This window comes from Eschrichtius robustus, chromosome 5 (genome assembly GCF_028021215.1).
Source record: "Eschrichtius robustus isolate mEscRob2 chromosome 5, mEscRob2.pri, whole genome shotgun sequence".
Classification (NCBI taxonomy): Eukaryota; Metazoa; Chordata; class Mammalia; order Artiodactyla; family Eschrichtiidae; genus Eschrichtius; species Eschrichtius robustus.
Genome location: NC_090828.1, coordinates 136,253,327 through 136,277,417, shown reverse-complemented (window position 1 = coordinate 136,277,417; position 24,091 = coordinate 136,253,327).

Sequence of the window (24,091 nt, the reverse complement as noted above, 5' to 3'; positions counted from 1 at the left end):
GTCTTATTTTAAATATCCAAACTGGAAATGTGATCCAGCTGTTGGTGCTGACATAAGGCTCTGACTGAAAGCCTCGGGCGCTAGGAGCCTTCGAATGATCTGTTGCTGCTCATGCCACCTGTTGGTCGCTAGTAAAAAACACAATTTTATAACATTCTCTCTGTGCCTTCATGCTTGAGACCTCTTAGTCTCAATTCCATAAGTCTCTTTACATAATCCTTACCCCCAAATCGCTTTCCTACGAATATATACCATAAATCTTTCTTCCCCTCTTTAGTTGGTCATTCTGCAAAGTAATCCTTAAATAAAACAGAAATAGTATCAATTTCACATACCATTTTTGTTTGAGTATATAAAGCGTGATGACGGAATAACTTTAGTGTGAGTGCTGTAAAAATATGTAGAGTTAAATGTGAAATTCTGTCATGAACTGAAAAAATGTTGGATTCCTTTGAGTTAGCAGTATGTATATTAAATTTTATAAACTAGATACAATTTTATTCTGTTTGAGACTGAAATTTAAAAATATTGAGACTCACTAGGAAACTTGAGGTGAACTCTTATTCTACAAGGTGACCCTCTAGTGATGTGTGGCCCTGCCCAGGGATGGGCACAGCCAGGTGGGTCGTACCTGAGCCAACTTCTTGGTCTTCACGGACAGAGAGAGAGGCAGCTGGACCTTAGGAGCCTCCTGGTGTGACCAGCGGGACGTGCATGGCACCAGCTGTGAAGCATTTCTTGCCAAAGAAAGTGAAATCGAATCAGTTAAGTCTCTAGATCCACCAGTTTATAGGAAATACAGGGTATAGAGGGGCATGTTAAAATTCCATGCGGATGCAATCAGCAGAATCCAGCCCATAGGAAAGTCTACAGGACAAATAACTTTTTTTTTCCCCAACAAATAAGTGACAAGAAAAAAGAAAAAGAAGAAGGGGGAACTGTTATAGATTAAGAGATTTAAAGGATAATTAGGGAAATTTGAACAATGTGTATTTGATGATATTAAGGAATTATTGTTACATATTGTTGTTGCATTAACAAGAGAGATCTTATCTCTTGGAGGTATTCCTTAAAGATATAAATATGTAATGTTTATGGATGGAATGTTATGATATCTTGGATTTGCTTTAAAATAACCCAGCTTGCTGTGGAGGGTGGGTAATGTGTGTGTGTGTTGGCGGGGGGAGGGCTGGGGGAGGAAAAGATGAACCAAGATTGGCCCGATGTTGATAAGTGTGGAAGCTGGGTGATGGGTACCTGGAGGATTCATGCCTCCATTCTCTGCTTTGTGTCCGCGTGAACGTTTCCATAATAAAAAGTGTCTTTAATAAAAATAAATAATAATTTTTGGGCTTCCCTGGTGGCGCAGTGGTTGAGAATCTGCCTGCCAATGCAGGGGACACGGGTTCGAGCCCTGGTCCGGGAAGATCCCACATGCCGCGGAGCAACTGGGCCCGTGAGCCACAATTGCTGAGCCTGCGCGTCTGGAGCCTGTGCTCTGCAACAAGAGAGGCCGCGATAAGGAGAGGCCCGCGCACCGCGATGAAGAGTGGCCCCCGCTTGCCACAACTAGAGAAAGCCCTCGCACAGAAACGAAGACCCAACACAGCCAAAAATAAAATATAAATAAATAAATAAATAATTAATTTTAAAAAAATAAAGTGTCTTCAAAAACCAAAGACTTGATTGACTAATAATCTCAGTGTTCATTTCTTTTTCAAACTGTTCACAAACCAGCAAAACTGACTGTAAATTAGGTTCTTCAGGGAGCTATACCTTCTCTTTCAATAGTTGTTAGAAACCATCGATTTAACTACCTAAAGTACAATTGTTGTGCTCAGATTTGAGTGACCTGCCAGACAGAGGTCAGCTAGCCCTCGTAGCTGAGAAGCCAAGGCACGGCACAATTCCAGGGGTATTAGTAAGGAAAGGGGAGCAGGGCTAGGTGCTGCCACCAAGGAGGGGTGAAGTTGGTAAAAACTGTTGGGTAGCTAGTCAGACACGAGCGGGTGCTACCCCATCCTGGAGGGGGTCCTCTCTCCCGGCCCCCCACTGCTAATCAGAGCACGCCCAGAGATCCTCCCTCCTCCAGCCAAGGACCACCGCTGAGTTTCCAGGCTTATCAGGACCAAGCAGGATAAAATCGCCAACACAGGTTGGTGCAGGGGCACCAAGACCTAAAAAGTGACTCAAAGTAACCCAGGGCCCATTATGCCGTATTTATAATAAATTAGCATGGCGTTTTTTGCCCCGCCCCTCCCCCCGTGCGTTTCGCTTGGGTGCTTCTCGGTGGTAAGCACCTGCGCAGTCAGAGAAAGGTCATATAACCTAAAACTGTCAATCAACTTGTCAGTCAAACGACGTAGGGCGTGGGGAGGGACTTTCACCACTCTAATAAACCCAGCCCTGCGCTGACTGCAGGGCTGCTTCTGGAGAGCGTACTTCTGCTTTGCTTAATAAAACTTGCTGCCTAAACCTGCTCTATGTCTCTTGACTGAATTCTTTCCCTTGAGAGGACAAGAACCTAGGAATCGCCGGTCTGCCGGTAATAAAACCACTGGTTGTGGGACAGTAGTGGGTGGTGAGGCCTGCAGACTACGCTCCCTGCAGGAAGGTTTTCAAACTCCATTTCTAAAAATGTGCTGGTCAAACTGAAGGGGTCAGCAACCGGCCAGGCTGAGAGACGGCCAAGGCAAGGGGTTCCCCCGGAGGCCCAGGAGCCGTGCCCACGGGGGCTGTGGTGGGCAAAGCAACAGGCAGACCGGGGGGAGCTGGGGCCGGTCACCAAACTGAAGGAAGAGCTGACCAGCCAGGAACCAGGAAGCACTGTCCAAGGGCCTTGGCTGCAGCATCTCTGAGTGACCGGCATCCCAGCTGGAGGGTCCCCTTCCCCAAGGCGTTTGACTGGCTTGCCTTGTGATCCATAGGTGCCCTGACCAAAGGAGGAGGGGGACGGTGGGAATGCCCAGCTGGCAAAACCAGAGCTGCCAGCAGACCGGCATCCCCAGCTCCTGGCTGGGCAGAATTCTCAGGGTGAGACTGGAAACAACCTACCCTCTCTTACGGCTGTCCCTTCGAACCAGTGCTGCGGTCACTTCTAGCCTCAGATGAAATCTTGGGCAGTTTTAATACGTTTTAGGTCACTCCTAGAAAAGGAAAAAACCTCCAGTTACTTTTAGCCACCGTAACCCTCTCAATTACGGATGAAAACATCCAGTCCGGTGTAAATAAACATCGCAGAACTTCGTGTAAAGTTGGGCACTTCCACTCCCCCAGTTCCGGGCAGCTCCGCCTGGGAGCCTGGGGAGGGCCCGGGGGAGGTTGGCTCCTTCTCCCTTTTCTGCGTTGTTCCCTCCCGCAGCCCTCAGGCTATCTGTCTTCTCTGAGTTTGGAGCTGTCAGGAGGAAGCAGGGCGGGAAGCTTGCTCCCATCTGATGCAGGAGACCTGGCATCAGGCTCTCCGGCCTGGGCGGGTGTGCAGAGCTGACTCCCCCCACCCCGCACCCCCCACCCCGCACCCTCCACCCCCGCTCCTCTGGGGTTTCCTAAATGAAAACCTGCAGCTGCAGTGCCTCTCCTCCAGGTGGCTTCGTGACTGTTCCCTCCGCCCTGGGCACCCAGCCTGGGCCCCATGGCCCCTCCCAGCTCTCCTCCTGGCCAGAATCTAACGCCCTGCCTGACTCCCTGTTGTCCCCACCCTAGTGGGTGTCATTTCCTCCCCGTGTGTCCAGTGCTGCGTGGGCCACACTTTCGGGTGGTGGGAGCTGGGCTCACGTCTCGGAAGCCCGCAGACTCCAGGCAAGGGGGATCAGGCTCCCTCTGAGTGGCTCTGGAAGCCCCCCTCACTCAGCTGGGGAAGGGGAATGTGGGGTCCCTGCCACCCACTGCTCTATTCGCAGCTGTTGCAGCTTATCTGAAAAGAGACATTCTGGTGGTGGGGGGGGAAGGTCCTGGTCCCTTGGTCACTGCTCCTGTCCACAGAGCTGGGGCCTGGCTTTGAGCTGACGCCAGGGATAGGACCGCCCCCCACTGGATGCCAGCCGCCGACACGGAGGTATGCGCCTGGGCTTTCTGGCTCTGGCAGACCAGGGGCAGCGCTGGTGTAGAATGGACCCTGAACCCTGCCTGGAGTGGAGTAGGGTTGGGGTGGGGGGCAGTTCCTGACAGCAGCTTGGAGCCCCGTGTCTTCTAGTTCTGCAAGCTTTTCTTTTAAAGTGCTAATTTAATTGTACTGGGATCTGCATGATGTGGAGACTTGCTCTGTGGCCTCATACAGGGTTAATTTATGAAAATGTTCCATGACGCTTGCTGGGTGCAGGGTTCCACATCTGTCTTATTATGCCAGGCTTGCTGTTGTGCTGTTGAAAACATCTGTATACTTCCTAATGTTTGCCTATCCATCACTGAAAGTGGTGTATTAAAAATTCCCACTCTAATTGTGGAGTTGTCAGTTTTTGCTTAACATAGCTTGAGTTCCTGTTATTAGATGCGTCCGAGTGTTGTTTTATCTTCCTGGTGAACTGTTCCATTTATCATTATGTGGTAATGCTCTTGGTCCCTCCAGGTACTTTGGCCTTAAAGTCTATTTTTAATCTGACAGTGATTTAGCCATTCCAACCTTATTTTATAATATTTACGTGACATTTCTATTCCTATTAGTTCCTGTCTCCACACAGTCTTTTACTGTCAATCATATAGTTTTCTTTTGTTTTAGATGTGTCTCTTGTAAACAGAGTATAGCTGGATTTTAAAAAAATCTCACTTGGTGATCTCTGTCAGTTAACTCTTTTTTAAAAAAATTTATTTTATTCAAGTATAGTTGATTTACAATGTTGTGTTAATTTCTACTGTACAGCAAAGTGATTCAGTTATACACATGTATACACTCTTTTTCATATTCTTTTCCATTATGGTTTATCGCAGGATATCAAATATAGTTCCCTGTGCTCTACAGTAAGACCTTCTTGTTTATCCATTCTCTATGTAATAGTTTGCATCTGCTAACCCCAAACTCCCACTCCATCCTTCCCCCACCCCCTGTCATATAACTCTTAACCTTTGTTGTGGTCACTGATACATTTGAAATTATTTTTACCTTTTTATTTTGTGCTTTCTCTTTATCTCCTCCACCTCTTTGACTCTCCTTCCCTGACTTTTTGGGTTTTTTTTATAAATTTATTTATTTATTTCTGGCTGCATTGGGTCTTTGTTGCTGCACGCGGGCTTTCTCTAGTTGTGGTGAGTGGGGGCTACTCTTTGTTGCGGTGCGCGGGCTTCTCATTGCAGTGGCTTCTCTGGTTGCGGAGCACAGGCTCTAGGCATGCGGGCTTCCAGTAGTTGTGGCACGTGGGCTTTGTTGCTCCGCGGCATGTGGGATCTTCCCGGACCAGGGCCCAAACCCATGTCCACTGCATTGGCAGGCAGATGCTTAACCACTGCACCACCAGGGAAGCCCTGACTTCTTTTTGACTGGATCGAGTTGTCTTTCCTTTTCCCCTCCCTACTGACTTGGAAATTATGCATTCTATTTCTACTCTTTAATGATTACGCCTAAAATTTTAACACACATGCTTAACAAAGTCTAAAATGACTCCGTATCTCTGCTTCTTCTTGAAGGTCACCCCCTTCTGTCTTATGTTTTTGTCGTCCAGTATTTTAGTTTCACCTTTCCTATCCTCTATATTACTCATTATTGTAATTATGGTTTTATATAGTAAATACTCATTTATTTCCTGCATCTCAGATCTTCCTTCTGGTTTTAATTTCTTTCTTCCTGAAGTACGTCACTTAGAAGTTCTAGCAATAAAAATCTGTTAGTAGTAAACTCAATTTTTTCCTGGAAGTCTTTTTATTTTGTGCTCATTTTTGTCTTTCAAATTTTATATAAATAGTGCACACTGTATCACTCTGCAACCTGCTTTTTTTCTCCTCTCAGCAGTTGTTTTATGTGAGTTATTCATGTTGTTACATGTAGCTCTGTTTCTTTCATTTTAACTCTTTATAGTATTTCATTATATGAATACAGCACAATTTATCTATCTGTTCTCTTGGAAGAAGACTTTTTTTTTTTATATCTTCAGAATTTTACCTTTTTCTTCTGGTACAGTGCAGAAGTGTACAATCGCAGCAAGTATGTATTTATTCCCAGTTTTATAACCATCAATCATCATAGCTTGAAATTAAATTCATGCACAAATTAAGTACAATCATCCACAATCCAACGAGGTGCATCCACTTTAAATTGCATCTAAAATTGATTTATCTTTCATCAATTAAAAACGTTTTATAAATGCAATAGAAAAAATATTTCCAGATTTGTGAAACTAAGTGGGGACCAACACTCAGTAGAAGTAGTTAACAGAGAGGATCATACATTTTTAAGATCTCAGGAACAAAATGTGCAATAGAAATTTAGAAAGTAGTTTTCTTTTGTCAGCCAAATACAACATTATAAACAACAGCTGCATCTGATCCAGAAATTTCCTGTTACTTGGACTCCTGTCAACAGAAGAATGCAGAGTTATTCTATCATAACTGGTTGGATCATGAACTATTAACAATACCAACTGGTTCATTTAGATGGTTTTTTTTAGTTATGTTCTTACAATTTCTAGTTAATATGGCATATCTAATTATAATAATTTAACTACTTGGAAAGTTAAAGTACATACCAGGAAGGAACATGCCTAGAGAAATACAAACACAATTAAGAAACATAATGTTTTCAACTTGGAAGAAGACTTTCAAGAGAATTTATTTTATAATTATATAAATTATAATTATATTTATTTTATAATAGAAAATATTTATTTTATAGTAGAAAATAATTCTATTTATTTTATTTTTTGGCCACACTGTGCAGCATGTGGGATCTTAGTTCCCTAACCAGGGATCGAACCCGTGCCCCCTGCATTGGAAGCGTGGAGCTTTAACCACCGGACTGCCAGGGAAGTCCCTCTATTTATTTCATAATTTATTTTATGGTAACTGTTATTATTGTATCTTTATCGTGGAAAATTTCAAACAACCATCATAAATAGAATAATGAACCCTGATGTATCCAACCTCAACAAAAGTCAACTCATAATCAATCTGGCTTTCTGCATATTTCCACTCACCAGATTATTTTGAAGCAAACCCTACACATAGTATCATTACATCTGTTAATAAACCATAAAGATTATTAAAAGAAAAACCTCATAATACCATAATAACACATAAAAATTTAATGATTCATTATTATTATTAAATATCCAGTCTGTGTTCAAACTTGTAGTTGTTTCATGACTATAATTTAAAAAATAGTTTGAATCAATTCAAATGATACCCAATCACTGAGACTGACTGATATGTCTCTTAAGTGTCTTTTAGGGTTCTCTTTATCTTCCTCTTTTTTCTTTCTTTTTCAAGATTTCCTTGCAATTTATTTGTTGAGGAAACCAAGGTGTTTGTCCTGTGTAATTCCCCACAATCTGAGCATTGCTGATCTCATCCTGCAGTCTCACTTAGCATGTTCTTCTATCCTCTGTTTGTCCTGTACATTTGTAGCTAGAGCTAGAGGTCACCTCCTTCTTGAGTCATTTAGTTGAGTATAAAACTCTCTATTAATGGTTATTTTTTCTCAGCATTTTGAAGATATTATTCTGCTGTCTTTAGGCTTTGGTTATTGCTATTGAGAGGTCTGAGGTCAGTCTATCTGTACTTTGTAGCAATTATCTTTTCTCTCTGGCTGTCCTTGTCCTTAAAGTTCTCCAATTTCATTATTTTTATTTCTCCTACTTACAGCTCATTATACTCCCTAAATTAGAAGATTCATGTCCTTCATCAATTATGGAAAATTCTCAGCCATTATCTTTCTGAAAAAATGTTCTTTCTCCTCTTCTTTCCATACATTCCTTCAGGAACTCCTATTAAGCAGAAGTTGGACCTCTCATTCTGTCTTCCATGTCTCTTATCTTTTCTTGCAAAATTTCCATCTCCATCTCTCCCGTGTGGCACTCTCAGGAATTTCTTCAGACTTATTTTCCAGTTCACTATTGCCCTCTTCAGCTGACTTGTCCATTGAGTTTTCCATTTCAATAACCATTATTTTCCATCCTATAAACACTATTTGGTTCATTTTAAAGCAAGCCTAGTAATATATTTTAATAACATCTTGCTCCTATATCATGCTCTGACTCCTTCCTTTATTCTTTGATGATCGTCAATGTAATTACTTTACAATCTGTATCTACCTCTTCTGTTGTCTCCAGTTCTTGGGAGTCTGGTTCAGTGGCTCCTCATCTCTGTTGGCTTTTGCTCACAATGGCTTGTTCCTTGCTTGCTCTGTGGGTCTGGACTGCACATCCCTGTGGGTGGGGCCTTAGCTGTAGAACACATGCAGCCCATACTGAGGGTGGGTTCCCTAAAGGAGCTCTACAGTTGCTTTTGCCAGATACCCCAGGGATGTTCCCAGCACAGAGCTGCTGTTTACTTGTTTCTCAGCAGTGGGTTCCTGGAAGGTCAATGCATGAGGGCAGGCCTGTGGCTGTGTATCCCCATGGGCACATTTTAAGACAATTTGAGACAAATTCTTGTGTAGCCCCCCTTTTTTTGCCACTGGACAGATTTTTGTGTATTCTTTGAAAGTGAAAAACTTTAAGGCTCCTAGCTTTTTATGAGGGGGGTTGCTCAGTTCTAACCCCCCTCTGCTGTGCTCCGGCTTCTCTTGCCTTCATGGTCATTGAAATGCAAGCCCTTTGGAAACTGCTAAACTCCCCCATCCAAGGCAGCCGAAGTGTTAGCACCCCCCCTTTTTTTTTTGGACTTTGGTTTTCTCGCTGTGGTAGAATAATATCCCTCACCCCAAAGATTTCTGCATCTTAATCTCCAGAACCTGGGAATACGCTAGAGGACATGGCAAAGAGGGAATTGAGGGTGCTGATTATCTGGGTGGGCCTGATAGAAGGAATCACAGGATCCATATAAGTGGGGGAAGGAGGCAGAAGAGGGTCAGAGGGTGGTGTGACTACAGGACAATGGTCAGAGGAAGGCAACGGTGGCCGTGAAGGTGAGGTCGGGCCACGAGCCAAGGAACGCAGGTGGCCTCCAGAAGCTGAAAAAGCTACAGAAGCGGATTCTCCCATAGAATGCAGCCCAGTGAGACCAGTGTTGGACTTCTCACCCTCAAAACTGTAAGTATGTAAATCTTATGTTGTCTTCAGCCACTGAGTTTGTGGTCATTTGTTATGGCAGTGATAGAAAATGAACACACTCTCCAATATATTTGGCTCTAGGTCTTTTTACTTTTCTGTGGACCCATCCATGTATTTAAAAGGACGTTTATTATATTTCTTGCAGCCTTTCTGGGTATTTCATAGCAGGGTGTTTTTGCTCTGCAGTCTATCACATTGCTGTAAGCAGAAGCCCCTGCCTTCACTATGGAAAGATTCATTATATCTTTATTCCCAGGCCTGTTTTGTTTGGGTCCCTGCATCGTATTCTCAATCCACAAATGTATCCTGTCACGGGAGCAGAAAGACGAGGAGGGGCATTAGTCCACACTTCCGCATAGGACGCCTTTTGGAACAGACTCAGATATGGGCAGAGAGGCTGTGAACTAGAACGATCTTGACGGGTCCCAAGGTCAGTGTCACACATGACTGCTCTGGTTAAAGGCCCATCTAGCTAAAGGGATGATTGTAGAGGGGAAGAAGATTGTAGTCAACCACCGGATGCTCTGTGTTATATCAAGGCTCTAGTTTAGCTCTTGGATAGTAAAAACCTTCTCTAGAACTCTCTGGTTTGTTTCATCCTTGGACTCTGCAGAGGAGCCGGTTCTGCTTTGGCCATCGGGTGGGTGGAAAGCGGGAGCAGAGATCTCCGCAGAGAGAGGGAGTGAGCGCTCGTCCTCAGGGCAGGTTGTGTTGTGAGCGTAGTAAAACCACGAGTGTTCTTGGTACCCAGCGTGGGTTTTAAAATGTCAGGCATGTGGTAGGTGGTTCTGTTAATATTACCACACATGGATTCTAAATTACAGCCTCAGTGAGAACCTAGGATTACAGCAATCCTTGCAGAACTGCCCCCCAACCCAGTTCCCCAGGGCCTGAGTGGGACCAGAGAGGAAGTGTCCAGGGGACCCCTGCTGGGACGTGATGTCAAGGCAGCCCCCAGGGGCCTCCAGGGGTTCGAAATGGCCTTCTGTGTGAAAGAAGGTAGGGCCAGAAGATTTTTCATTCAAAATTCTATTTTTAAAAAGGAAACAAAGCAGTGTTTCGGCTTTTGGTAGAGATGGAGAGGAGTAACACCGTCCTCCAGGGTGTGGAAGCAGCTTCCGTAAATAGATGATTCCCGAGAAGCAGCATGGGGGTCCCTGAGCAAAGCATCTTGCCTCAGGGAGGGAGGCCATGGGAAGCACTGTGGGGGTGACCCATCTTAGGGAGCAGGTGGCATCTGCTCGGCTCCCGAGTTCGAGTCCCCTGTCACCTGCGTCCTGAACATCGTTGCCAGATGGGCGTCCCCCAGCCCTGCTCCTACCCTCACCCCGCCCGAAGCTCCTGGGATGGGAAGTAAGACCCCTGAGACGCCTCCCAGCTTTGTTGCAGACAGATGAAGCTTGGGTCTCTCCAGACCTCAGTGCTGTCCAGCTCTTGACCTTGGCGAGCACTCAAGGACCTTGAGGGCTTTGCATAAACACAGGGCTAGGAATCGCTACTTTGCTTGGTGAGGATTAAATGAGATCATGTCCGCAAAGCATCTGGCACATAGCTGGACTCAGGAAAGGCTCACCCTGCGTGTCGTTCCCTACATTGCTTAATGGAGAGGCCTCACAAAATCACTGCTTGATACGATTTGCAGCTGATTCCACATGAGGGTGGGGAAATAGTCTGAGTTCTGAGTCCCGGTTCAGCATGGTGGCCGAGGACAGGAACACTATGTACCATTTAGTTTGGTCTGGGGGACTGAGCCATTACGAAGTCATGGTCCAGATGGGAAATGAGGTCCAGGAGGTGTTGGAAACCTCTCGGCCTGGGTGTCGGGCACCTGCCTGGCTTGGTCCTGGCTGCACTGCTGACAAGCTGCAGGACTTTGTGAAGTGACTGGATCTCCCAGGCCCAGGACTCCCCAGCTCGCGGCGTTGTTCTCGGCTACTGTCTGGTCCATGGGAAGAAGGTTATAAACCCCAGCTCCTCGGGTCTGCCTTTGACTGGCAGCTCCTGCAATGCAGCATCTCCGCCTTGCACCCCTCTCCCCTTGCGGTCCTGACGCTGCCCTCGGCCTGTCACCTGTTGGGCATCTCTCCGCTGGGGCTGCAGCTGGCTCAGCCCTGACTCCTGCCTGGTCCTACGCTGAAGCTAGTTCACACCACCTGGCTCACAGGAGCTGATCGTATGTTCTTTTTTTAAAAAAATTAATTTATTTTAATTTATTCATTTTTGGCTGCGTTGGGTCTTTGCTGCTGCACATGGGCTTTCTCTAGTTGTGGTGAGTGGGAGCTACTCTTCATTGCGGTGCATGGGCTTCTCATTGTGGTGGCTTCTGTTGTTGCGGAGCATGGGCTCTAGGTGCGCGGGCTTCAGTAGTTGTGGCACGCGGGCTCAGTAGTTATGGCTCACGGGCTCTGGAGCGCAAGTTCAGTAGTTGTGGCGCACAGGCTTACCTGCTCTGCGACGTGTGGGATCTTCCCGGACCAGGGCTCGAACCCGTGTCCCCTGCATTAGCAGGTGGATTCTTAACCACTGTGCCACCAGGGAAGCCCTGATCGTATGTTCTAAGCTAACTTTAGAATCACTGCAGGAGTATTTACACAAAGGAAACTAGCAAATTCTATGGCAATGGCTTCTGATGCCAACACCCCGGAGTTGGGCCAGACTTCACAGGTTGAAGGCACCGTCTCCACAAGACGGCCCTCACTTCAGTCCCAGATGCAAGTTCTAGGGTCCCCAAGCCAGCCTCCCTTCTAATCAGCTGGCTACAAATGTGGAGGTTCTCACCACCCCCTCAGGTCTGGTTGTTTGCTAGAACTATTCATAGAACTCAGGAAAATGCTATACTTAGGGTTACAGTTTTTTTATGACACAGGGACCCAAATCAGAACAAAGAGAGAGGTGCATTAAGGTGTCCTCCCCAGGGACACGCTATCATCCTGGCACGTCCCTGTGTGACGATACGCTGAGTACTGCCGACCAGGGAAGATCCCCTGAGCTTTGGTGTCGGACTTTTTATTGGGGTTTCATTAAGTAGGCAAGAATGATTGAATCGTTGCCCATGTGATTCCATCTCCATCCCCCCTCCCCTACGCACTCTCCCCAACCCCCATCATCACTCGAGGTCCCAACCCTGTAATCACATTGTTGGTTTTCTGAGTCACCTTGTTAGCATAAACCAGCAGGTGTGGTCCAAGGGGTCCATCACCGGTAACGCTTGGGAAATTCCAAGGGTTTCTAAACCCTGGCTGCCCTCAGGAACTAGGGACAAAGGCCAGTCAAATTCTCTATTACTCAGCTCCAAATCAGCGCCCACTCCCCACGGCATCCTTCTTGGCGCCCCACTCCTGTTTCCTAGCGCGAGCACTGGGCAGGCCAGACTCATCTTCTGCCTCCAGTCAAGGTCAAAGGTTGGTAGCAAGCCTCTGGTCAGGGGTCACCGGTCCAACCAGGGGGGCGGGGTGGGATGGGTCATAGGGCGTGAACCATGACCCCCTAATCTTCGTCTTTAGCTGCAGCTACGTACAGGCCTACACTGGGGCTCCTGGAACCGTGGGCACCCGGATTGGTGGGTCTGCTGCGACAGGGAAGAGATGTCAGATAAGGGACCATGTGGGGAGGTTTTCCTTTTGGCTCCATTAAGCCCTTAACATCACACTTTCCTCCCAGGGAGGCTGATCTTGTCTCTTCCTTTTGTAAATTTCTTCCCGATGTTCTCAGGCTCGCACACAGCAGCACAGCCTGGCCCATGATGTCTCCTCCCCTCCTGTGACTCCCTGTGCTGAACCTGAGACCGAAGAGCCTGGATCCGCGTATTTTCAGAAATCAAGACATCGATCAACGTTTGTCTCAAAAGCGATAACTATGATGAAGTACCTACTATGTGCTAGCTCATGAGTAGGGAGAGGTGTAGAAAGCTTCAGGATAGCGCTGTTGGGTAGAAAGAAACTGTGAACCACGTAGACAATTTAAATTTTTCTAGCCGCCACACTAAAAAAGTGAAAAGAAACAGGCCAAATGAATTTAAATAATGTATTTTATTTAACTCAATATACCCAAACGATTACCATTTTGACGTGTAACCAATGTGAAAATTATTAATGAGATATTTCACATTTTTTTCAAAATGTTCAAAATCTAGTGACTATTTTATGCTTATAGCATGTGTCAACGAGGACCAGCCCCAATTCAAGGGCTCAGTAACCTCCTGTAGCCTGTAGCTGCGTATTGGACAACACAGCTACAAGTTTATTATATGTATAGTTTATATATATTAAAATTATATATATTACATATTTATTTCTTTTCTTATACTCAGTATTTTGTAATAACTATAAGGGAAAAGAATCTGAGAAAGAATATATATATATATAAACACATATATATAACTGAATCATTTTGCTGTGTACCTGAAATTAACAGAACATTGTAAATCAACTATACTTCAATAAAATATAAAATTATATAGATTACATATTTATCTCTTTGGTATTATATATATGTATAAATATGATATATTTTCTTCTCTGGAGGAAAGATGCTGGGGAAAACCATCTTCAGGAGGCCTGGTGCCTATATCCTGGCTCCACTGTTTGCTGGCAAGTTATCAGCCCTCCTGAGCCACTGTTTCCTCATCTGTGGAATGGAGCTAATAATAACACCGGCACAGAATTGTTGGGAGGGTTAAACGAGATACTCTGTGGAATATGGTGCAGAACAGGTGATTGGTTAATACATAGCTTGTTCTCTATTCTCAAGGACTTCAAGTCATGACACAGATCCAGATATTAAGTTGGCTTCTGACCCACCTTGACCAGAATTCTAATGAAGAAATCACAAGTTATGTTATGTATCCAGCCAACAAAGATCAGGTTTGTAGTGTAGCAGGTAGAATGCTAGTTCTCTGGGCTGTCAGTGAGGCCCTATTAATGTATCACAATTATCCATGGTCAAGCACATCAGGACTTCGCAGAGCCTTAACGTATTGACAGGATGTATTGTGAATCTCTGAAAGTGGGATGTGTCCAGATTCCTTTGACCATGTAGCTTTCTCTATAGAACCTCTCAAGGAGAGACAGGGAACACCTTGGTGGGCTCCCTGCTATTTGTATCAATTATAAGAATCAACCACATGGAGCATGCCTTAAACTCACTTTATTCCCTTGACTGCACTGGTTTGGGTTTAACACGTTCAGAGCAATTTATGCTGGAATGGAAGGGCTGCCTAAGAGCCTGGGCTTTTCAGACAGGTTAGATGGAGCATGCAAGACTCACAGAGTGATGCAATGTTACAGCTGGAAGACTCAAGGCTGCCTGCTCCCACCGCTGCCCCTCCCAGCCCCCTCCAAGCACATGGCTTGACCGCCTCTGTCCCATAGTGCTTCTGTGAACACTGGGGTGCATGTATCTTTTTGAATTAGAGTTTTAATCTTTTCTGGATATATGCCCAGGAGTGGGATTGCTGGATCATATGGCAACTCTAGTTTCAGTTTCTTAAGGAACCTCCATACTGTTCTCCATAGTGGCTGCACCAATTTACATTCCCACCAATGGTGTAGGAGGGTTCCCTTTTCTCCACACCCTCTCCAGCATTTATTATTTGTGGACATTTTTTTTTTTGACCGTACCACGTGGCTGGCGGGATCTTAGTTCCCTGACCGGGGATCGAACTCGTGCCCCCTGCAATGGAAGCATGGAGTCTTAACCACTGGACCGCCAAGGCAGTGCCTGTATGTGGGCTTTTTAGTGATTGCTATCGCCAATGTTGAGTGGCTCTGCTGGCATTGTGTGCTTCACAACTTTGGCAACCACAGACCTTAGGTGTGTGCGACGCACTGGCAAAAACATACGTGGACTGCTGCAGGCTCCGCGCCCCGGTGGGAACAGGTCCTGCCACGTGGGGTCCCCCCTGCACTGCTCAGAGCCCCTGACTGGGCTTCGGCCCCTCCTCCCAGGCTCCCAGGCGGCCTCACTTGTGCCTGTAGAAGGTTCTCAGGGTTGCTGCTTTCCTGAACCCTGTCTGGGTCGCTGGCTGCTCACAAGGCGGGGCTGTTGCTGCCGCATCCCCGCTCCGGACGCCGCCTCTTTGGGGGCTGCTGAACTTGGGGGCCCCCTCGCCAACTGCTCCGCCGCGTGGAGATCGCCCAGGTTTGGTTTAGAAATGGGGAGAAGGCCCCTCCCCCATTCTGAGCCCAATCTGTCCGCTCACCTTGAGCCTCTGCAAATAGGAGCCTCCCACCTTCCTGTCTCTCCTGCCTCGGCCCCCAGCGACCCTGACGGCTGTCTCCTTAAATGCCTGCGGCGTCTCTGGCTGCATCTCCTTGAGGACAAGCACTTGAGATTTCCCGGGACCTTCGCAGTCCTTGGCTGTCTCAGTCCTCACCACAGCCCCCGGATGCTCGTTACCCCAGTCTTCATATGAGAAAACCGAGGCTCAGAGATACGGCAGTGCTCGTTCAAAAATCATAATGATGGCGAGTCCCAGGTCTGGGTTTGAATCCACCTGGTCCATGCAGTCCACAGGGATTTATTGAGCACCTACTGTGTGCTGTCTGCATCCAAAGCCCGCGCTCTTCCGACACTGCCTGCTGCCTCTCAAAGCACTGCCCGGGAGCGGGTCAGAGCAGGAGGCTTGGGGTGGGGATGGGGGGAGGTGGGTGCCAGGCCTGAGGGGAGGTGCTTGTGCCCTGTCTCACCACTAGACGGCGCTGCTGGCCCGGCCGCCCAGCCTGTGCTGGGGGAGCAGCGTCCAGCCCGACAAGCCCCTATATGGGCCCAGTTGTTCATGAAAGCAGGACAGCCCTGGCCATGCTGGGAGAGCACTTTAAAGAGGCCAGCAAGCCACCCCCGAGAAGTTCTCGTTCGTGGAAAGCTGGAGCCTGAGGGGACTCTGAGACTGGCCCGCTCCTTCCTGCATTTTGGTTTCTCAGAAGTTCCAGCTGTGGAAGGTTCAGAAGGCCCACAAAGGTGCTGGAGGATAGACCCTAAGCCCAGCTTCTGGCAGGAGGTCAATGGGGATAATCCTGGAAGCATGGGGTTAATTTGGGGGGCTTTCCCCCCCGCCCCCCCGTAAACTTAATTTAAAAAGGTTTCAAGCCTACAGAAGAGTTGAAAAAAATAGTACAATGGGGAATTCCCTGGTGGTCCAGTGGTTAGGACTCTGCGCTTCCACTGCAGGGGGCGTGGGTTTGATCCCTGGTTGGGGAACTAAGATCCGCATGCTGCACGGCACGGCCAAAAAAAAAAAAAGGTACAATGAACACCCATTTCTACCTCACCTAGATCACTGCTTAACATGTGGACACACCAGCTTGGTCTCTTTCTCACTTGTGCGTGTGTGTGAACCACGTGAAAGTCAGTTGTAGACAGGACACTCTTCCCCCTCCCCCCATCAGTTCACTTCAGCTTGCCTCTCCTACAAGCAAGGCCATTCCCTCACTTAACCATGATGCTGTTCTTTGTGGTTTTACTTTTTAAGAAAAGAAAGGAAGGGAAAATGTATCTGGCTTAAGAACTTGAAAAATCTCCAGTGAGATATTGTTGCCAAGAGTGAAAACATTAAGACGCCTAATGTTTAAAAGATTCATCCCTGGGACTTCCCTGGTGGTCTAGTGGTTAGGATTCTGCGCTTTCACTCTGTGGCCCGGGTTAAATCACTTTGCTGTACAGCAGCAATTAAAAAAAAATTTCTTTTAAATTGAAGTATAGTTGATTTACAATGTAGTGTTAATTTCTGCTGTACAGCAAAGTGACTCAGTTATACATATATATACATTCTTTTTAATATTTTTTTCATTATGGTTTATCCCAGGGTATTGAATATAGTTCCCTGTGTTATACAGTAGGACCTTGTTGTTTATCCATCTTATATATACTCGTTTGCATCTGCTAACCCCAAACTCCCAATCCATCCTTCCCCGCCCCCCCTTCCCCTTGGTAACCACAAGTCTGTTCTCTATGTCTGTGAGTCTGTTTCTGTCTCATAGATAAGTTCATTTGTGCCATATTTTAGATTCCACATGTAAGTGGTATCATATGGTATTTGTCTTTCTCTGTCTGACTTACTTCACTTAGTATGTTCATCTCTAGGTCCATCCATGTTGCTGCCAATGGCATTATTTCATCCTTTTTTATGGCTGAGTAGTATCCCATTGTGTATATGCTGTACAGCAGAAGTGAACACAACATTGTGAATCAACTATATTTCAATAAAAAAAAGATTCATCCCTCTTTCACTTGCTTTGAGAGAAGTTTTCAGCTTGACGGTGGGCTAGGCTTGGTGTTCCTGAGGACAGGTCTGTGTCTGACCCACCAGCAGAGGGTGAATTCACAGAAGACACAGCCCCTGGGGCCCTGGCTGGGTGGGAGCTCTGTGCTGGCTCAGCTCCAGACCAGGGTCCAGGACATTCTTAATGCAGGCCCTGCCCACGGCAGCTTCCAGGAGCAGGAAGGGGCTCAGCTGCCCCCAGGATTCCAGCAAAGGGCCTAGGAGGGTGCTTCTCAGAATGAATGGTGGCTGAATGTCCTTTTCTGTATCAGAGAGCTGGGCTGGGGGTTAAACTCTGCCCCTGCTTAAAGAGAGCAGGGAGCGGGAGCTCTGGACACGGGGGTTTGGAGCCAGATTTTCTTTGCGGAGAAGATGGGGAGAGGGTGGGGCACAGAGCTGGGCTGAGACCTACTGTTCCGGACCCCAGGCTCAAGCTGGCTGCACATGGCAGTGGGGGTGGGCGGGGCTGAGGACCTGCTGTTTGCTGGGAAGAAAAAGTTCCCTTTAGCACATGTGGACCCCAGCTTGAACAGAATCTTCTAGGCGCAACTACCCTAAGCATTTCCCCGGCTGTGGGGCTGTCTGTTATGACAGCTGGGGCCTTGATGGAGGACAGGCAGGCCCTTGGGAAGTCAGGGACCCCCTCTGTGTGGCTGCTTACACGTTCAGTGACCTCCGAAAGGAGTCTCTGAGTTTCTGTCCCTCCAGCCTGTCCCGGTCAATCCCTCTCAATCACACACAAGGCCAAGCCTGGTTTCCTGACCTTATGACGTCTGAGTGACACAGACACACACAAACACACAGTTCTAAAAAAAAAAAAAAAAAAAATGAACGCACAGCTACATCCAGGAATGCACCCAGGCATTACAAAACTTCCAGGAATTCATTCACATGAATTGGGCATTGATCTGGCACTGACTGGGACGGGGTCTTGGTGGCGTCTGGTCCCACCCTGGGTGCAGGGGCCGGAGGGGCTCCTGGTCCGTGTGCTCTACCCCACAGCCTTTCGGGTGTCCCGACGGACCTTTCTTTGGTGGTCTCCTCTCCAGAGTGAGGGGAGAAGGGGCCACCGTTGCGTCCTCCTGGACAATGCTGTTAGGATGCAAGCCCATGCCTCCTGGTGTGCCCTTTTTCAGCTCTGTTCTCCGAGGCAGGGTTATTTCTGGGGAAATAAACAGCCAGGGACATGGAGCAGCTGGTGCCTTCCCTTCCTTTGAAGCCCAGTCTTAATTTCTGTGCAAACACACCGCCACCCACTTTTGCCCACCACGTGTGAGGCCAGACCAGGAGGGAATTCAGTAACACCCTTTCCTTGGGTCCATGTCTTGGGGGGCCTGGCCATGATGGACTCCCGGGGGAGACGGATGACTCACTGCTGGACCCTGGGAACGTCAGCCCTCCTTTACACGCTCGAGGTGAAGCTGATGAGTAATCGGTGCCAAAGTGACACCTAAGGGTGCCTGGCTACTGCCACAGAGGACTGAGTCTCTAACTTTTGGGTCTCAGGAGCTCATTAAACTCAAAATTATATGAGACCTGGAAGAGCTTTAGAGGATGTGGATCATATCTATAGATATTTAGCATCTTAAAAATGAAAACAGAAAATTTAAAACCATTCATTCCTTTCACTGAGTGCTCAGCAACCTAAAACAATCATGTATATATATATATAGACCGTTATACCAAAACCTCATGGTAATGACAAACCAAAAATCTATAATAGATATACACACAAAAAAGAAAAAGGAATCCAAACACAACACTAAAGGGTCATCGAATCACAAGAGAAGAGAACAAAAGAGGAAAGGGAAAAAAAGACCTACAAAAACAAATCCAAAACAATTCACAAAAATGGCAATAAGAACATACTGTACATATCAATAATTATCTTAAATGTAAATGGATTAAATACTCTAACCAAAAGACATAGACTGACTAAATGGATACAAAAACAAGACCCATATTTATGCTGTCTACAAGAGACCCACTTCAGACCTTTCACCGAGTGCTTTTATTCTCTGACCCTTGGAATCCTCAGCTGCTTTTAAGTGCGTCCACTGCCTTTGGTCACTTTTGCTCTCCTCTCAGAAGCTGCAGGCTTTAGGACCCTCCACCCCTCCAATACGCACGCGCATGCAGCAAAAGGCTCACTCCTCTGGTGCAGCTGTCTTAGTGAGGAAAAGCTATGATGAGGTCACCTAAGTGTTTCTCGCTAAAGTGTGAATGACTGCCAGCCCCAGAGCTGCCAGGAAAAACCTGACTGGAAGAGGAGGCATGCTCAGACAAATACTTCTCTCCCTCTCTGGCTTTTCTAGCCATGTGACAATAGAAAAAACATTCTACCCACCTGTGAGTGTTATTGTGGAGGTTTAAACTCCAATTTCCTGTACTCTTTCTGCCCTTCAGAGCTGCTTCTCCTCTTCCACTTCTAGCCCTTTAAAAAGACTCTCCCAACCCCACTAGTGTGGTGGGAGGCCCCAGAAGTGGGGCTTGAGGACTGTCTCCAGAACCTCAAATTTTAGCACCACTGTTTCCTGTCTGTGGAATCTGAGACCTTTCATCCTCAGTTTACCTTTAAACCACTGGTCTAAACTGTACTTTGAATGGCTCTTTGACTCATGCATGTAATGTCACTCAGATTTACTGAATTACACAGTTTTCCCCAAGGTTGACGCTCTTCATCAGACAATATAAAAAAAAAAAATCACATTCAAGAACATTGCCACCCATCTCAACGAAACATCCTCAAATATTTGGAGGCTGTCAAGCTCAGGATGGCAGAGACGAGTTTTGCAAATTTCTAATTTTTGCTTGAATGCTCGGAGTTTTTCATTGGTGGCAAATACTGTCATTGTTTCCCTTGAAATGAGAAGCTCACTTTGTTCCTTTTTGAAGCAATGTCTGTCAAATACCCAAGTCTGAATAACCATTGTGTGTTTGTCATTCTTTTAATTCAAATGAGATTTCATTCTTTCAAGTTATTGAAAATGTTATTTTCAAAATGTTACTTTCAAAAATGTTATTACATGAAAAAAAAGCATCCAGATTGGCTCACACCACAAACAGCCCCATAGGTGCTTCTCTCCAAACAGCGGTGGTCTTGGGGTGCCCCGTAGAAGAGCTCTAGGCCACCTTGAATTCCATACACTTAATATTTTTTACTGCTTCGTCAGGGAGAATCTTCTTTTAAAAAATTCTTTTTCATCTTCTTTTCCATTATGGTTTATCACAGGATATTGAACATAGTTCCCTGTGCTACACAGTAGGACCTTGTTGTTTACCCATTCCCTATATAATAGTTTGCATCTGCTAACCCCAAACTCCCAATCCATCCCTTCACCAGCTCCCTCCCCCTTGGCAACCACAAGTCTGTTCTCTATGTCTGTGAGTCTGTTTCTGTTTCATAAATTCATTTGTGTCATATTTTAGATTCCACATATAAGCGATATCATATGATGTTTGTCTTCCTCTGTCTGACTTACTTCACTTAGTATGATAATCTCTAAGTCTGTCCATGTTGCTGCAAATGGCATTATTTCATTCTTTCTTATGGCTGAGTAGTATTCCATTGTGTATATGCACCACATCTTCTTTATCCGTTCATCTGTTGATGGACATTTAGGTTGTTTCCATGTCTTGGCTATTGTGAATAGTGCTGCTGTGAACATAGGGGTGCATGTATCTTTTCGAATTATAGTTTTGTCTGAATATATGCCCAGGAGTGGGATTGCTGGGTCGTATGGTAGTTCTATTCTTAGTTTTTTAAGAACCTCCATACTGTTCTCCATAGTGGCTGCACCAATTTACATTCCCACCGACAGTGTAGGAGGGTTCCATCAGGGAGAATCTTGAGAGGAACTGGCACATGTGATGGAGAATCACGTGACCACTGCTGCCTGAGCAGGGCAAAGGCACACAGCTCTACCCACTGCTGTGTGTGCTTCCGCAATGCAAACACCAGCAAAACTCAAGCGACAGGCTTCCCTGGTGGCGCAGTGGTTGAGAATCTGCCTGCCAGTGCAGGGGACGTGGGTTCGAGCCCTGGTCTGGGAGGATCTCACATGCCGCGGAGCAACTGGGCCCGTGCGCCACAACTACTGAGCCTGCGCGTCTGGAGCCTGTGCTCCGCAACAAGAGAGGCCGTGACAGTGAGAGGCCCGCGCACCGCGATGAGGAGTGGCCCCCGCTCGCCGCCAACTAGAGAAAGCCCTCGCACAGAAACGAAGACCCAACACAGCCAAAAATAAAAAATTAAAAAAAATTAAAAAAAACAACAACTCAAGTGACGTTTCAGTGGGACCATGAAAATCATTTTGACCTCATGGACTCCCTTAAGGGTCTCTTGGGAGTCCAGCTCGCCTGGACTGTGCTTTGAAACCCTGGGGGCGGGAGCATCTGATATGTTCCCTCAGTGTTTTCTTAGCACGGCTCCCAAGGCCCCATGGGCTGGGCTCCCGGCAGAAGCTCCGTAAATGCCCGCTGGCTGAAGGCTTGGCATCTCTGTGAGGCAAGTTTAGGGAACAGAGTCTGGATAAAGGAGAAGTTAATGCCCGGAGCCAGGGGGCTGCTCTCTGGAGACTAATAGGTTTGCGGCAGCGCCCAGGCATAGGTATTTTCTAAATATTTAAAGGATTTTAAAATCCTACCACAAGAAACCTAACTGCAGGGCTGTGAAGCCAAGAGCAGAGAGGCAGCCCAAGTGCAGGGGCAAAGCCAGTCTTCTCTCTGCTTCCCTGGCTTCTCCTTAGAACAGTCTAGACGGGGCACCTTGACCTTCGAACACAGGCCCTGGCCTGTGTTGCTGGGTGGCTTCCAGGGCCCTCCTGAAGAATGTGCCCTCCTGAGGAATGTGCCCTCAGGGGCCCAGGCGGGGCTGAGGGCACTGGCGCCACTCGGTGCCACTGGAATCACAGAGGAACAGGTCCTGACTCTGGAAGGGATGTGGCCACACAGCTTTGGAGCTGCACCGGTCAAGGTTAGGAGGCCAGGGAGCTGTGAGTGCCCTGCCCTCCAGGCCTCCATCAGGGGGTCTCCCTGCAATTCTCATCCTGAGAAAGATCTGCAACCCCCCCGAACCCTCTCTTTGGCCCTGCTTCACCCCAGGGGACCCTTAGTAAGTCACCACTGTTTCCCGGAGTGGCCGTGATTCTAATTCTGTGCCCACGTCCCACACCGGGACAGGCTGACCAGCTCCAGCCTCCGTGCCCCCGGCCCCGGGCACTCTGTCCAGGCACAGGGGTCAAGGCCCAGAGCCCCATGGGCTCCATCATCATCCATGAGCCTCCCTCCTTAGGCCGTACCTGTGGCTTTGAGGAGGTGGCTGGTGCCGGTGAGGACAAAGCTCTTCTGGTTCTGGGAGATATTTTTGATTTCTTTTTTGTAAGTGTCCTCTGCCCTCCAGAGAACAACCCCTGGGCTGCTTGTCTGAAAAGATTCCCCGGTGATTCTACTGCATGGCCTGGAGAGAACTTGGTTTGTTTATTTATTCCTTAAAATTGACTATTCGGCAGGAAACCAGGGAAGATATTTTTGAGATCTAGGTGGAAAGCAGAGCTATGTAACCCCACCTGAGGTTATGCAATTAAAAAAAAAGCAGTATGTTCCTATGTAGCTTACATATATAGATTATTCAGCCAGAATTGTATTTGAAATTTGCTTAACACTTTCATTGATTATGTTTATCTTCCTGTAATCAATTTCAAAGAGGTATTTGAAATCTTGAAGACCGAGTTTCTCAACAGCATTACAAGCTTGTAAGAAAAGTAGCATTACTTTATAATGACATGAAGGGTAGAGAAACTATTTTTGTGTTTCCACAGGCTTACGATCAAATTTTCCTGAAACTTGGAATCCTGGGTGTCTTAGTCTGCTCAGGCTGCTATAGCAAAATACCATAGGCTGGGTGATTTAAACAACAGAAATTTATATCTCACAGTTCTGGAAGTGCTGGCTGATTCAGCTCCTGGTGAGAGCTCTCTTCCTAGTTTGTCGTTGGCCACCTTCTTGCTGCGTCCTCACCTGGCAGAGAGAGGGAGCAAGCTCTCTGGGTGTCTCTTATTATAAGGGCACTATTCCCATCATGAGCTCCCTCACCCCATGATCTCATCTAACCCTAATCACCTCCCAAAGGCCCCATCTCCAAATACCATTACATTGTGGGGTTAGGACTTCAACATATGAGTTTTGGGAGGCCACAAATATTCAGTCCATAAAACTGGGCTAAAAGCAAGCCTTAAAAGTTAATTTACGGTAAACATAGTGAGAGAACTCTAGAGAATTTACCTAACTCTGGAGTATGTAGTTACATACATTACAGGGAGTGTGAGGCCTAGAAACTTGGAGGCAGCCATCTCTAGGTTGTCTGGCCCCTGGAGGGGTGTACTGATACTGCAGAAAGTAAGTGTGAGAATCCAAGGTCCAAGGAGCAAGTGTGTCCTCCCTCCTCTCAGGAACTGCTCTGTGCCCTGGCTCAGGAGTGTCCTGCTTGCTGGAGATTTTCCATCCACTCCCGTCATATCACCCAGGTAAGGACCAGAGCAAAGAAGGCCACATGCTTATTATTTACTACAAGGTCGTTAGTGAGAAATCTGTCTCAGATCCAGAACACCTCATACATGCATTTGGGATAAAATTAATAAAG